This window comes from Durio zibethinus, chromosome 17 (assembly GCF_047325235.1).
Source record: "Durio zibethinus cultivar Kanyao isolate XHJ-2024 chromosome 17, ASM4732523v1, whole genome shotgun sequence".
NCBI classification, from domain to species: Eukaryota; Viridiplantae; Streptophyta; class Magnoliopsida; order Malvales; family Malvaceae; genus Durio; species Durio zibethinus.
Window position 1 is genome coordinate 16,808,541 of NC_143178.1, and position 15,880 is coordinate 16,824,420.

General features: G+C 14.6%; 1 pseudogene; it reads right to left on the minus strand.

Moving 5' to 3' along the window:
- Positions 1-394: 394 nt before the first annotated feature.
- Positions 395-1,902, minus strand: LOC149514048 (uncharacterized; annotated as a pseudogene).
- Positions 1,903-15,880: the final 13,978 nt, after the last annotated feature.

Sequence of the window (15,880 nt, forward strand, 5' to 3'; positions counted from 1 at the left end):
ATATCATCCATTTCATGCAGCTGCTTTTGTTGCGTTCTGTAGTTGCAGTAGCCGCAGCATCTGAAGCAATTGAAACTGTTGTTTGTACATTTGTGACTGCAGCATTTGCTGTTCCTGTTGTTGTTTCATATGCTGGTGCTGAAGCATGTTGGAATTTGAAGGATTATGTTGTAAAGGTCCTGCAGCAGCCTGCTGCATTGAGCCTAGGGCATTACGTTGTCCTGCATCCAAATTGGAACTGCGCTGCAGTAAATTTAACATGGTCTACTATGCTGTTGCAACCCCAGCTAAGGAAGACGCAGAATTATGCTGCAAACTTGTCATGTTCTTCGGCTGCATTGTTGGAACAAAACCCTGTAAATTCGTTGACTGTAACTAAGGGTTCATTTGATTATCATTAGACTGTGTCTGATTAATTTGAGGTTGTTGCTGCGGCATGTAATGCACATGAGGCGGAGAAAGCTGTCCTTGCTATAGTGCTAAGACTGCCTTCCTTGGCCTATTGGTATTTAAAAAATTTACTATCTGCTTCTCATACAAACTCAACTTATCCTTGAAAGTGGGTGCGATACTGGCTTTGGGAACTGATAAGAAAGATATAATGTGCTCCAGCATGATCTTGAACAATTTCAACTTTTCAAGCTGCTCTGACTTTGGCTGCTGTGGAAGAGAATCATGCTGCCGCAACTTGGCAGCAATTTTTTGGTACATCTCATTTAATTCAGGAAAGTATGTCTCTTTCATGGCCTTGATCTTCTGATAGACCTCTTCTTGCTAATCACCCCCATTTGCATGTCCTGATTGAGCTGTGGAATTTGATGATGTCTCTGGAACAGCTCTGATGCGTGAATCCTTGGCTGCATATTTTGGTGTAATTGATTGGGCTGCTGTTGCAAACCCAATTGTTGCTGCAGCTGAGTAGACTGTAATTGCATCTGTGACATCAGTTGCTGTCTTTCGCATCACCCAATCTGTTCTCCCAAGGCATTCATGGATGCTTTGTAGCAAGGATTCCAAGCTCTGAGATGCAATTGCTCCCACCTGTGACAAACTCGCCATTACCGGCAAAAGGGAAACCTTAGCCATAAAATTTTGATTATTTAACAGCTTGTAGATCCTTGGACACAGCTTCTGAAAAACAGCCAAAGGAGGATCAGTTGCACATTCCACCATCTTAGCCATACACGTTGCTGCACCAGATTGCACCCCGCGTCAGTGACTCGACTTTGTACCATGACTTGCACACCAATGAGGCAGCGTTTCGGTCCCACCTCAACGTAACAAAGTGGAGCGCATTTTCCAACATGTTCTCCAGAACCTGGTCCAGGTACGACGGTTGGAACTTCGGGTGACCCACCATCCAAGCAGCTACTAGCTGGAGCTCTTCTTGAAGCAACTTGCCCATTTCTGGAAGCACTAAATGCGGGGATGGAAGCACCAAATGCGGGGAAAATCCAATCATCAGACATTTCAGATCTCTAAGAAGGTCCTCTTCCCCTTAAACCTAGAGCAATTCTATCAGATTGGACAAATCTTGGTTTTTAAACACTCATCGGGTCATGGTTGGAGAGATCACCAGGATACCAATCCTACTCTCAAGTGGCCCGTAGGTATGAGCTAGTACAGCAAAGTAAAAGTGAAGGTCAAGGTCAATGAAGGGAAGGTTTCCCACCAAAGGGAAGCCTCGAGGGCTTGGTGGCGATGGGGGCTTCCCCTTTTGTTTTGCTTCTGTTTTCTCCCCGTCCCCCTATTGCTGTGAATTGTAATGACACATAAAACCAAGTGATTGTGTTTTAGTTTGATTCCCATTAGTCATCAAATGCTAAAGATTAGCACCTAATTATCTTTTCTAATCATCATCAAACTTAATCTCAATCTTTCTTCTTTTTTTTTTAAATAATCAGATAATCAAAAGAAAGAAAAAGAAAATAAATCATAAAATAAAAAAAATGATAAATATGAATAAAAATCCCTGCAACTGAGCTTGGATTAGTCTCAATTGACAAAGAATCTCGGACAAAATGGGATGTCTACATATAATATCAATATATTTATAATTATGTATTAATTTTATAATTTTAATATAAATTATAAATTTCTATTAATAGTTATATAAATTTATGAATAAGTTATATAATTATTTGGTTAAAAATATTACTAATTTAATAATATTTCAAAAATTAATAAGTAAGAGATTTAAAAAATAAATTTGCTTGTAGAACTAGTTCAAATAGTTAAAATGATCAGAATAATTATCTATTTTAGTAACAATAATTTATTAATTAAACAAATATTTATATAATTAAACGAATTAAATTATATTATAAACAAATGCTCTATATTGTGATATAATAATATAGAATATATTATTTTTTATTATCTTTAAAACTATTTAATTATAACTAAAGAGTTAAATTTATTATTTGTAGTAAATAATTTTTAAAAATATATTATCTATATTATAATAAAATTATATTATAACTAATTAATATACAAATTACAAATAATAATATCAATATTAGGTATAATTAGTCAAATAAATAATTGTCTATTATCTATTTCAAATAATTTAAATAATAACTTATTATTATATCGATTATTATATCATTATTCATAACATTCTTAATTAAATAATAAAAAATTTAAATGGTGATAATTGTTGCAATTATGAAATAATTTATTATTAATAATAACACTAATTTATTACCTTTTGTTTAAATATTTTTTAATAAATTAATACTAATTTACAATTTTAATAATAATTATATATTATGAATAGTTACTTTATAATTATAAATAAGTATATATTTATATAATTTATTAATATTTCTAAAGTTAAATTATTAAATTATTAAATTTAAATATATTATTATTAAAAATTATATTAATATAACATAATTTGTTAAAGTATGTATTAATTTTATAATTAATTCAATTATAAATTATGATAATATTAATAAGTTAAATTAATATATAAAATAATTAATTATTATAATGTTATATTTATTATAACATTATATAAATATCCAATATTTATTTATATAAAATTATAATTATATTATTGTAATTTAAATTAAATTATATAGTATTAATTTAAATTATTAATATTATTAGTTAATATAAATATTATATATTATAATATTTAAACATATATTTATAATATAAAAATTAAAATATAATATATCTATATACTAATAATTGAATTATTAATAATTGATACAATTTTTAATAGAAACTTAAATTAGAATAATATTCAAATAGTTATATAAATATTTAACAATTAACAATTTCAAAAATTAATAAGTAAGAGTTTAAAAAATGAATCTATTTACTGAATCAGTTTAAATAATTATGACTATTTGAATAATTCTATACTTCATATCATTATAACCTTTTTGTCATAAAATAATTATTTCTATTCATACAAGCTTATTCAAAATAAAACAACATGAATCTAATAATATTCAAAAAATTATTAACTAAGGGATTTAAAAAATAAATTTATTTGCTGAACCAATTCAAATAGTTAAGACTATATGAACAATTATCTAATTCAAATCGTTATGACCTTTGTCTTGTCATAAAACAATTTTCTCAATTCATACTAGCTTATTTGAAATAAAATAAAATGAATTTGTTAATAGTTCAAAATTTAATAAATAAGAGATTTAAAAAATAATTTTGTTTGCCTAACCAATTCAAAAAATTATACTATTTGAACAATTATATATTTTAAAGTATTATTACTTTTTGTTTTGTCATAAAACAAATATTTTTGCTCATATGAGTTTATTCAAAATAAAGTAATACTAATCTATTAATATTTCAAAAATTAATAAGTGATTTAAAATAATTAATTATAATTAAATTATTATATTAATTATAATCGATAATTATAACAATAAATTTGAATTAATTATCTTTAATTATTATTTATAAATAATAATAATTATTATTTTATGTCATTAAAACAAAATTGGTTTATATTATGTTAATAATTAATAATTTATAAAATAAGTTATAATTATTTAACATATTTATTTCACTATTATTAATAGATTATTATATATAAGTTATAAATTTAATTATAATTATAATTAAATTATATATTATTTTTTATTAATTTATTATTATTGTATTAACTATACAATTGTTAATTATTATATTATTATATAATAAATTAATTAATCATTATACAATTTATTTTAAAATACTTTATAAACTATATCAAATATTAATTATAATTAATTTTATAAAACAATTGTTAATTATTAATATCATTATATTTATTAAGTTATATATAATAATAAATTTATATAATCTCATATTATGGTAATAATATTATTAAATTATTATAATTTATGATTATATTTGAATAATTTCTAATATTAATAAATTAATATTATTTATAATTTATAATATACTATTTGAACAATAGTATAATTAATAATAATATATAATTCAATATATTTTCAAGACTTAATATTAATTAGTAATATTAATAGTATATTAATTCAAATATAATTTAAATAATAATTAATCATATATATAAATTTAATATTAATAATATTTTAAAATAATATTCCAAAAATTAAAGAGCAACATAATAGAAACTATTGTTTTAACATAATCTAAAATTATTATAATATATAACATTATAATATATATAATAATTTTATAAAATAACTTAATACTATTTTTATAATATTATAATAACTATAAATAATAAATAATATTATTATTTATTATATAATTGTAATAATATTATATATTATAAATCTAATAATATATATAATTTGTTTTATTAATTATTTAAATATATAATTATCAATATATAATTTTTATATTAAATTATTCTATTAATAATTAATTTATTTTATTAATAATTAATTTATTTAAATAAATTATAGAGATATACTAATAAATTAATTAAAATTAATTATTAATATTAAATAAATATTAATTATAATATATAATTATATTATATTATATATAAACTATCAGCATATTAATCATGTATTTAAATGATTTGCATAATTCAAATATTATAATTATTAATAAAATAATATTTATGGTATATATATTATATCAATTTAATTCAATAAAATTAAATATAATTTTAATATTTTAATATTTATATTATAATAATGATGTTAAAATATTGTAACTATAAATTTATTATAGAAATTAAATATTTAATTTTTAAATTAAACAAATTTAAACTTAAATTAGAAAATATTCAAATAGTTATGAATATTTGAATTATAAGATTTCAAATATAAAAAATTAATAACTAAGAGATTTAAAAGGTAATATTTTTCTAATTATTTAGCTGTTGTTTTATGACAACTCAATTAAAAAACTTTTAATAAGTTTAAATTACAAAAGGTACGATTCAAATTTATTAACAAACTATTAATTTAGTACGAATTGAAATAAATAAATGTTCAAATTGTTATAACTAATTGAACTAGTTATCCATAATAATTCAATTTATATATTAGTTATAAATTTATTGTTCATATATTATTATATAACAAATTATTCAATTACTTTATTTATTTAAATATAATTATATATTAAGTATAAATTATTAAATTATTATATAATTTAACTATATAAATATTTATGTTTTACAACAAAATAAAAGGTCATAATGATTTAAAATAGATAATCATTCATATAGTCTCAACTATTTAAACTAGTTCAGTAATTAGATTAATATATTATTTAAATTAATAACAATAAGTTTATTAGTTATATAGGTATTTATAATTAATACTATATAAAATAAAATAATTATTTATAATATATTGAGTCAATATATCATTCTAGTATAATAATATCTAATTTATTAGTTAAATTAATTTAATATTTTATTTAAATATTATTAATACTATTATTAATATGAATAATTATATATTCATATTATTACAAATAATAGAATTAATAATATTAATATTTTTGTTCATACTAGCCCATTCGAAATAAAATGATTTAATTACTTATTAATTCTAATAATTAGCTTAATTATATATTAGATAATTATTATAACTAATATATCATAATTTAATTAAATTTATTATAATTTAATTACTTATACCAAATTATTACGTATAACTAAATATATAATTATGATATATTATACTACATACGTTTTAATTATTAATATTTAATAATTTGTTTAATATTAATATATAATTAATATTTATATTAATATTTATCTAATAGCTTAATTTTATTATAAATAATTAATTATAATTAAATATAATAATTAATATTATAATTAATAAATATTAAAATTATTAATATATGAATATTAATATATAAATAATATAGGTTGATACCCCATGACTATTTTTCCTTAATTGCGAATTGATTTTGCATATGATTGCATTCCACCATAAATTCATCATTAGAGTCGGTTTGAATATCTACTAATGCAAAAATATATGACAAAAGTAGAAAGCCATGAGCTCTTGTTAATGTGGATGCAAATGACGATGGTGGATAACTGTTTTTGGTTTATAGCTACTGTAGAGAAAAAATAAAAGTAGTGGGTTTTGAGAAAATTTTAATGAAAGCTATGGCGGATTTAAATGATTATATTATAACTAATATAATTATAATAGTTATAATAAATAATTTATATATTTTATTTTATTTTTAATTTATTTTGCTTAACTATTGAGCATATAAGTTAAGCAAAAAATTTGTTATTAAAATAATATATTTATTTAATATATATACATTAATATAATTATATGATAAAATACTAAATTATATAATAATACTATATAATAAAATTTTTAAATATATTTAAAACTAATTTTAAAATAGAGATTATAAAAAGTTAATAATATTATGATTAATTAGTAGTTTAATTAAATAATTTAATTAATATTTTATGAGTAACAATATTTATTAATAAGTAAATTCTAAATAATAATTTTAACCTTTATTTAAATTAATTTAAATAATATTATTATTTAATAATAATTTAAGTATAATATAATTAATAAAATTATATTATATTAGATAATATTATTAATTAAATTGTTTTATTTAATAAATAATATTAATATTAATAATTACTATATATAAAAATAATAAATATATCTTATATATTTAATAGTTATTATTATAACTTATAATTTATAATTTAATATAAACTCCAAGACATTTATTATAAATATAATTTTTTAAATAGATTATAATATAATTATTGAAAACAATTATATCTATAAATTCTAATTATTATAATATTAATTTTTTACTATAATATTAATAATTAATATATTACAGATTAAACAATTTATAATATTAAATATTAAATTAGTATTTTCATATAAATAAATTATTATTATTATTATTATATCTAATAAATTAATTATTATTTAAATAATTAGGATAGATTAAATTAAAATTAAAATTATATATTATTAAAATTATAACAAATACTATTTTAATATTTTGATATATTTTAATAAATAGTTAATTATATACAATATTTTATATAATTATATAAATTAGTTAATAAATTTATTAATTGATTATATTAAATATTAAAATTCACATATAAGCATATGTTATATATACTAAATTAATATTAATTCTATTCATACAGAATAATTATTCAAACCAATTATTAATTATTAATAAATAAATAATAATATTAATATTATAGATAAATTATAATAGTTTATAATATAAGCAAAATTATATAATACCCTACATATATATTACTACGTATTAATCACAAAACAATTGTGATTATACTTTAAATTCAATTACTTAATAGGTTAAATTTACTTAATTAACCTAAATTTATTAAAATTTATTACAATAAATAATTAATAAATATCTTATTATAAATTTTAATTGAATTATTATTTAATCTAATATTTAGATTATAATTAAATTTGGTTTAATTGGTCAATTATCATTATATATATAATGATATATACAAATTATTATAATTAATATTTATATAACTATTAAATATTAAATTTATAATAAATATTACTATATATACAATTAGTAATATTATTAGTTATACTAATTAAGTTAAGATTAATAATATAAATAATTATAATTATTAATTAATTATTTAAATATTTGAATTTAAAATATTAGTATAATTATTAAATCAAATATTATAAATTATAATATATATTATTCAAATTATTTTATTGTCCTAATAGTAATTATAACTATAGTTCATCTTATATAAACTATATAATTAATATAGTTATTAAATAAATTATATAAAATGTTATATTAAAACTAGAAATATTAAATAAAGATTATACTTTGTTGTAACGAAGTATTTAAATAAACTATTATAATATTATATAATAATAATTATGACCTTTTGAAATAAATATTTTTTATTTATATTAAAATAATAAAATAGGCATAATCTGAATAATATAATATTTGATTATTAATAATATTTATGATTTTATTAGTATAATAATAATAATATTATTATAATTTATAGTAATTTATAAATAATATTGTAATAATTAGTATTTGTAATAATTACTAGTTATATATAATTGAAAATATTATATCAATTAATATAAGCTTATTAAAATAAAATAATACTAATTTATTATTAATATTGTATATAATTATAAAATCAGTTATTTAAAATATTAATTATTTTAAAATCAGTTATAAAATCAGTTATTTATAATTATTCTCTCAGTTGTTAATTTTTAAAATATTATTAGATTAGTATTATTTAATTTCGAATAAGCTTCTATGAACAAAAATATGAAATAATTATTAAATAATATAATAATTATTAATTTATAGTATTAAATTACATTATAATTTATTTATTTAGTATAAATATTAATATATTATAATTATTATTAAATTAATTAAAAATATTATAATATTACTAACTTATAATTATATTATAGTTATTATTTTATAAATTAATATACCTTATTTATAATTATTTATTATTTAAATAAATATTATAATCTTATAATATATAATTGATATATTAATTTATTAATTTATTAATTTATAATTATAAGTAATAAATTATATAATAATTTAATTATTATATTAATTATTAAAAAAATTGATGTAATAATTAATTATTCTTAATAATAATATAAATATATAAATATCAATTTATTACATTATAAATAAAAGGTTTAGTTTTACAATAAATTAAATAATTATTAATATTATAACTATTAATTTATAGTATTAATTAAAATAATTAATATTGATAGATAAATAAATATAATAATTATTATATAATAAATAGATTAATATATAATAATTATTTATATTATGAAATAATACAAATTAATTTATATTTAATATTAAAAATAAATATTAATAATAATTACGATAATTATAATATTATAATAAAATAGTTATTTTATTTTGGATAAATTTATTAGTAATTATAATAGAAATTACTAATAAAGTTATTAATATTACAAAAATATTAATTATTTTTAGTTTAATAATTTAAACTTATATTATATTAATTGAATTAAATATTAACAGTAATTATTAATACTTATTATTAATAAGTAATATAAATAAATTAACTATTAGCTTAATAAATTAGAATAATTTTAAAATTCATTATTATTAAAGAGAATATTAAAAACTATTTGAATGTTTTGTAACTAATATTATTATAATTATTATAATATTTGGATAATTTATTCATATAATTGATAATTATTAAATAACTAATATTTAAATGTTCAATTAGCTTAAATAATTAATATTTAATTAAAATAAATTTAAAGTACTTAATTTATATTTTAATTTATATTAATAGTTAATATTATTAACATAATGATTAATATTATTACGATAATTATATAATATTATTATATATTAAATATTTATTATAATATAATAAATATTATATAATTATATAATAATATTAATTTTATTAAACAATTGAATAATAGTTATGTATAATTTATCAAACCAATATTTGGATAATTAATAATATTAATTAATTAATATTCTATTGTATTAAATAATTAATAAGAATTTATTTAATATATTAAATAAATTAAGTATTTATTTAATTAACTATTATTATTTAATAGTTATACAAATAACTATACAAAAATAATTTTATTATACAAATATTATATAATTATAATATATAATAATTAATATAAATTTTTATAAAATATTAATCTTAAACAATATATTTAAAGTAATATTAATTATTAACTATTTAATTAATATATTTAAAGTATAAATCAAATAACAAAACTATATTAAATTATTTATTTATTTAAATTATAATTAAAATGTATATACTTATTATATAATATATTAATTATTACAAATATTTTTATTTGTAATGAATAAATATATTTATTAATTAATTATATACAATTAAGATATTTATACACAAAATATAAAATAACAAAAATTATGAAATAAATTTTTGTTTACAAATAATAAAATAATATCAATATTATTTAATGTTAAAAAATTAGAAATAGATATAATAAATGCTCATAAGCAATTTTATTTATTATCAATTTTAAATTATTTTAATTTATGATATTAATTATAATTATAAACATATAATATTATTATATTAGTAATTATATAATTATTATTAATAATATTTCATTAATATACTATAAAATTAATGAATATTAAAATTAATTATCGGTAATAATAATATATCAATATTACAATAATTATAATAATATATAATAATAACAATATTTAATAATATTAATTTAATTTAATTAATAATATTTAGTCTTCATTTATAAATATAGTATAATAATATCTAATTTATTACTTAAATTAATTATAATAATATGTAAATTAAATAAAAATAATTTTTAAAATATTATTAACTATTTTAAATAATTTTTACTATTATAAACAACAATTATATATTATTTATTTCAATTAATATATAGTATTATATAATTAGTGAAATTAATTTAAAATTTAAGTAATAAACAATTGTTTATTTATTCTATTAATTATCTATTTTAAATAAATTAATTATTTGATAATATAATTATCAAATATTACTAATTTAATACTATATTATTCTAATCTATTATAATTATAATATTTCAAAAGGATTAAGTTATTATATTTATTATTAGAATAAGTTAATTACTAATAATTAAAATTATTTAGAATAATTTAATAATATATTTGATAAATATCCAATAATTGATAATATTGTTAAGATACAAAAGTAATAATATTTATATATCAAATAAATTAAATCTATTATATTAAACTTGTTTGATATTATATTAATTATATTAATTATTTAATTTTTAGTTATACTTATAAAAATAATTTATAAATAGTTATTAATAAGACAACTAATAAGTAAAAGATTTAAAAAATAAATCTATTTATCGAATAAATTCAAATCGTTATGACTATATGAATAATTATTTATTTCAAATTCTTATGACTTTTTTGTTTTGTCATAAAACAATTGTTTCCGTCCATACAAGCTTATTTGGATTAAAATAATATTGATTTATTAATATTTCAACAATTAATAAGTAAAAGATTTTAAAAAAATAAGTTTACCAAACAAGTTTAAATAGTCATGACTATTTGAATAATTATCTACTTCAAATCATTTTAACATTTTGTTTTGTAATAAAACAATTGTTTCAATTCATGTTAGCTTATTTCAAATAAAATAATACTAATTTATTAATATTCCAAAAATTAAAAAGTAAGAGAATTAAAAAAGTAAATATGTTTATCGAACAAGTTCAAATAGTTATAATTATCTTAATAATTATCTACTTCAAAACATTGCAACCTTTTGTTTTGTCATAAAACAATTTGTTAGCTTATTTCAAATAAAATAATATAAATTTATTAATGTTCCAAAAATTTATAAGTAAAAATTTTAAAAATAAATTTATTTCAAAATTAATGTTTCAAAACCAATTGTTTCTATTCATACAAAATTATTCATAATAAAATAATACTATTTTTTAAATTAATAAGAGATTTAAAAACTAAATCTCTTTACCGAACCAATTCAAATAGTTATAACTATTTGAACAATTATCTATCTCCAATTGTTATGATTTTTGTTTTATCCTAAAACATTAAATTTTATTAAGTAATATTACTTAACAATATAAATAATTTTGCAATAATTAATATTATCAATTTAGTTATTATTAATATTAATTTATTTATTAATTAATAAAAATGATTATTTAACTAATTTAATTTGTTTATCATTAAATTTATATAATATAATTAAATTAAATAATTTTAATTTTAATATTAAATTATTAAAATGATTTATCTATTTATTAATTATTAATTTATTTAAAAATAATAACTATATATCATAATAAAAAATACATAATAAAAATTAATAATTAATATATGGGAGCTTTTTATTGTTTAATAGATATAACAAAAATTATTAATTATAATAATTAATTTAACCTTATATATATTAATATAAATTAAATAATTAATGTAATTTATTAATTTAAAATGCTATTTCTATTAAATTTAAAATGAATTAGATTAGTATAACATATATATAATAATAAATTTCTATATTATTTTATTTATTTTAAATAATTTAACTAATTGTTTTGAAAATTATTAATTAATGATAAAATAGTCATAACTATTTATATTAGCAAATATAAAATAATTAATAATAATTAAAATTATAATTTATTAGTAATATTAATATTTAATTAAATTAATTAAATATTTAATTGATAATAATATTATATTGTATATTATTAATAAACTAATATTTATAATAATTATAAATATTGGATAAAAATAAATAATATAAATTTATTATCCTATAAATAAATTATCAATATAAAAATAATTATTTAATTATTTTTACATATTAAATATAATGTCATATATATAACAATAATAAATTATATTTATTAATAATTTATTTAAATTATTTAAAAAATAATTATTTAATAATTTATGTTAATAAATTTATTAATATATATAGTTAATTAAATATTTATTAATTAAATAAGAATGAAGTTAATTAATTAATAGCATAATAATAGTAAGACAATGTTATTAGTAAATATTTAATAGAATATTTAATTTAATTAATTAATTATATTTAATAATTCAATAATTCTTTAAGTAAATTAATTATAATTAAAGGTTATTAATAATTAAATATAAGATATTTAATTGATTATTTAAAATTGTTATATTAAAAAATATAATATTAATTATATTAATATTAAATATATTAAATTGTTAAATAATTATTGATAATATAATTAATAGTTTATAAATATAATTATAAATATTATTAGTAGTTATTTAATTATAATTAAGTATATTTTATATACTATAATTGTTTACTTTATATATTAATTGTTAATATACTTTGAGAATTAAATAATTATACTTATAAATATATTATAATTAATGAATACAAATTATTTTAATTTAATATTTATTATATTATTAATTATATTTCAATTATCTAATTTAAATTAATAATAAAGGTTCCGCATTTCACTATTAACTATTTGATATAGTTAGAATATATGAATATTATAAATCAATATCAAATATTAATTTTAATATCATGACTTAATTGATTATTCTAATTTAATATTAATTATATATTTATTTAATGTTTATTTTATTTAAATCATGAATAATTTGATTAATTAAATAAATAATTTATTTTTTAAAATTTCTTACTTATTAATTTCAAAAATATTAATAATCTAGTATTATTTTATTTCATCTAGGCTTGTATTAATTGAAATAATTATTTTATGACAAATCAAAATAATTAAATTATTCGAATAGCTATTTATTTAATCAATTAAGAAATAAACATATTTAATTTTTAAATAAATTACTGAAATAGTAAAAATTAAAAAACAAATTTAGTAACAAAATATTTAATAGATAATTATTAAATATTTTAATTAATAGATATAATATTGATATAGCTATTAACTATTTTTAATCAAGAAGCCAAAAAAATAATATATTATATAAATATACAATCTATTAAATAGATTTAATAATTAATAAATTATTTAAAATAATTGCAATCAGTAATAGCATAATAATATTAATAAGTATATAATATATTATTAATAATTAATAATACAAATTTAATAATTTTTTATAATTATTACTAAATTAATTACTAATATCTTATAATAATTACTATTTTGAATTATAATGTAATAATAATTATTATAGTATAATTATTAGTTAATATAGAGATTATAATATTAATAATTTAAATAGTCACTAATTTTATAATAATTAATAATTATAAGTATTATAATCTCTATATAACAATAATTATTAATTGTATAAATTGATATAACAAACTTGTAATTAATTTAAGTTAATTCATTTATTAACTATATAAAAGTATATAAATATAATTATATTAATTAAATTATTAATTAATAGTTATTATACAATTATATTAAAATATAATATTATTATATTTAATAATATATTAATAATTGTATTTATAGACAATTATTTGTATAAGTTAATTATGTTAATCTATGTTATAGATTAATATTATTTTTAATCAATATTATTATCAATATTATAATTATAACAAATTTAAAAAGCTACTATTATTTTATTTCAAATAATAATAATAATTTTAAAAATAGAATAATTATCTAAATTATTAATATATAAATTGATATATTATAAAATTGCTTGTTAATATCGATTATTACTAATATACAAATAATTGCTTATATAATAAAATTTAATTCTAATTATTATATAAATCAGGATTTAAATAGTTAAATGTTATATTAATATTAACAATTTTATATAATTATTAAATTAAAAATTGTCTAGAGCATATATTATAATAATTATTTAATATTGTTTGTCATTTAAATGTTCATTATACAAGTTGAATAATTAAAGTATAATATTAATTTAATATATAATTTATATAATTATATAAAGTTACTTTATTTATAGTATTAGTAATATAATATTGTTATTATATTAAAATAATTTAATAATTTCTATATTAATAACTATATTTATTATTATTAATAAGCAATTTATAATATTATTTATTAAGTTATAATCGTTAATTTACTTATAATTATATTAATATTATTATATTAATATGAATTAATATTATTATAAATAGAAATATTGAAAATAATAATTAACTTAATTAAATTAAGCATTAATTGATTTATAATAATTATTAATATATTATAAATAAATAGTTAATATTATATAATTTCATTTATAAAATTATAATTAACATTAATATATCAAATATTATTTAATATTTCAAATCAATTTATTATTATATAGTTTTAATGTATTAATTATATAGATAATTATATATATTAACATTAATTATAACATTAAAATATTATATTTTAGGAACCCTAAACAAGAAAAGAGTTTTGATTTCTTCCAATCTTCAATTACGAGTTTATCCCAACTTTAATAACCTCACAGAAACAATCCAAAACAAATCCAACCACCTAGAATTTTCCTAATTCTTTGTGTTTTTTCATTATTAAAAATAGACACCCTGGACAGATCGAGGTGTCTACAGCTGCCCCTCTTTGTACATTTCCTATGCAACAAAAATTGTACAAAGACGTAGACACCCCTCACATTCAATAATCATCCCAACGGTTCATTTTTTATGTTTTTTATTTTTTTAAGCAGACACTCAAACTGGCTAAATGACACAAAACTTCTCTAAGTAGAGGTCCAACAACTTTGAAAAATAAATAAAATGCTCATTTAAATAGAGGCTCAACAACTTTGAAAAATAAAATACACTTCCAAAAAAAGCACCACAACTTTGAAAAATAAA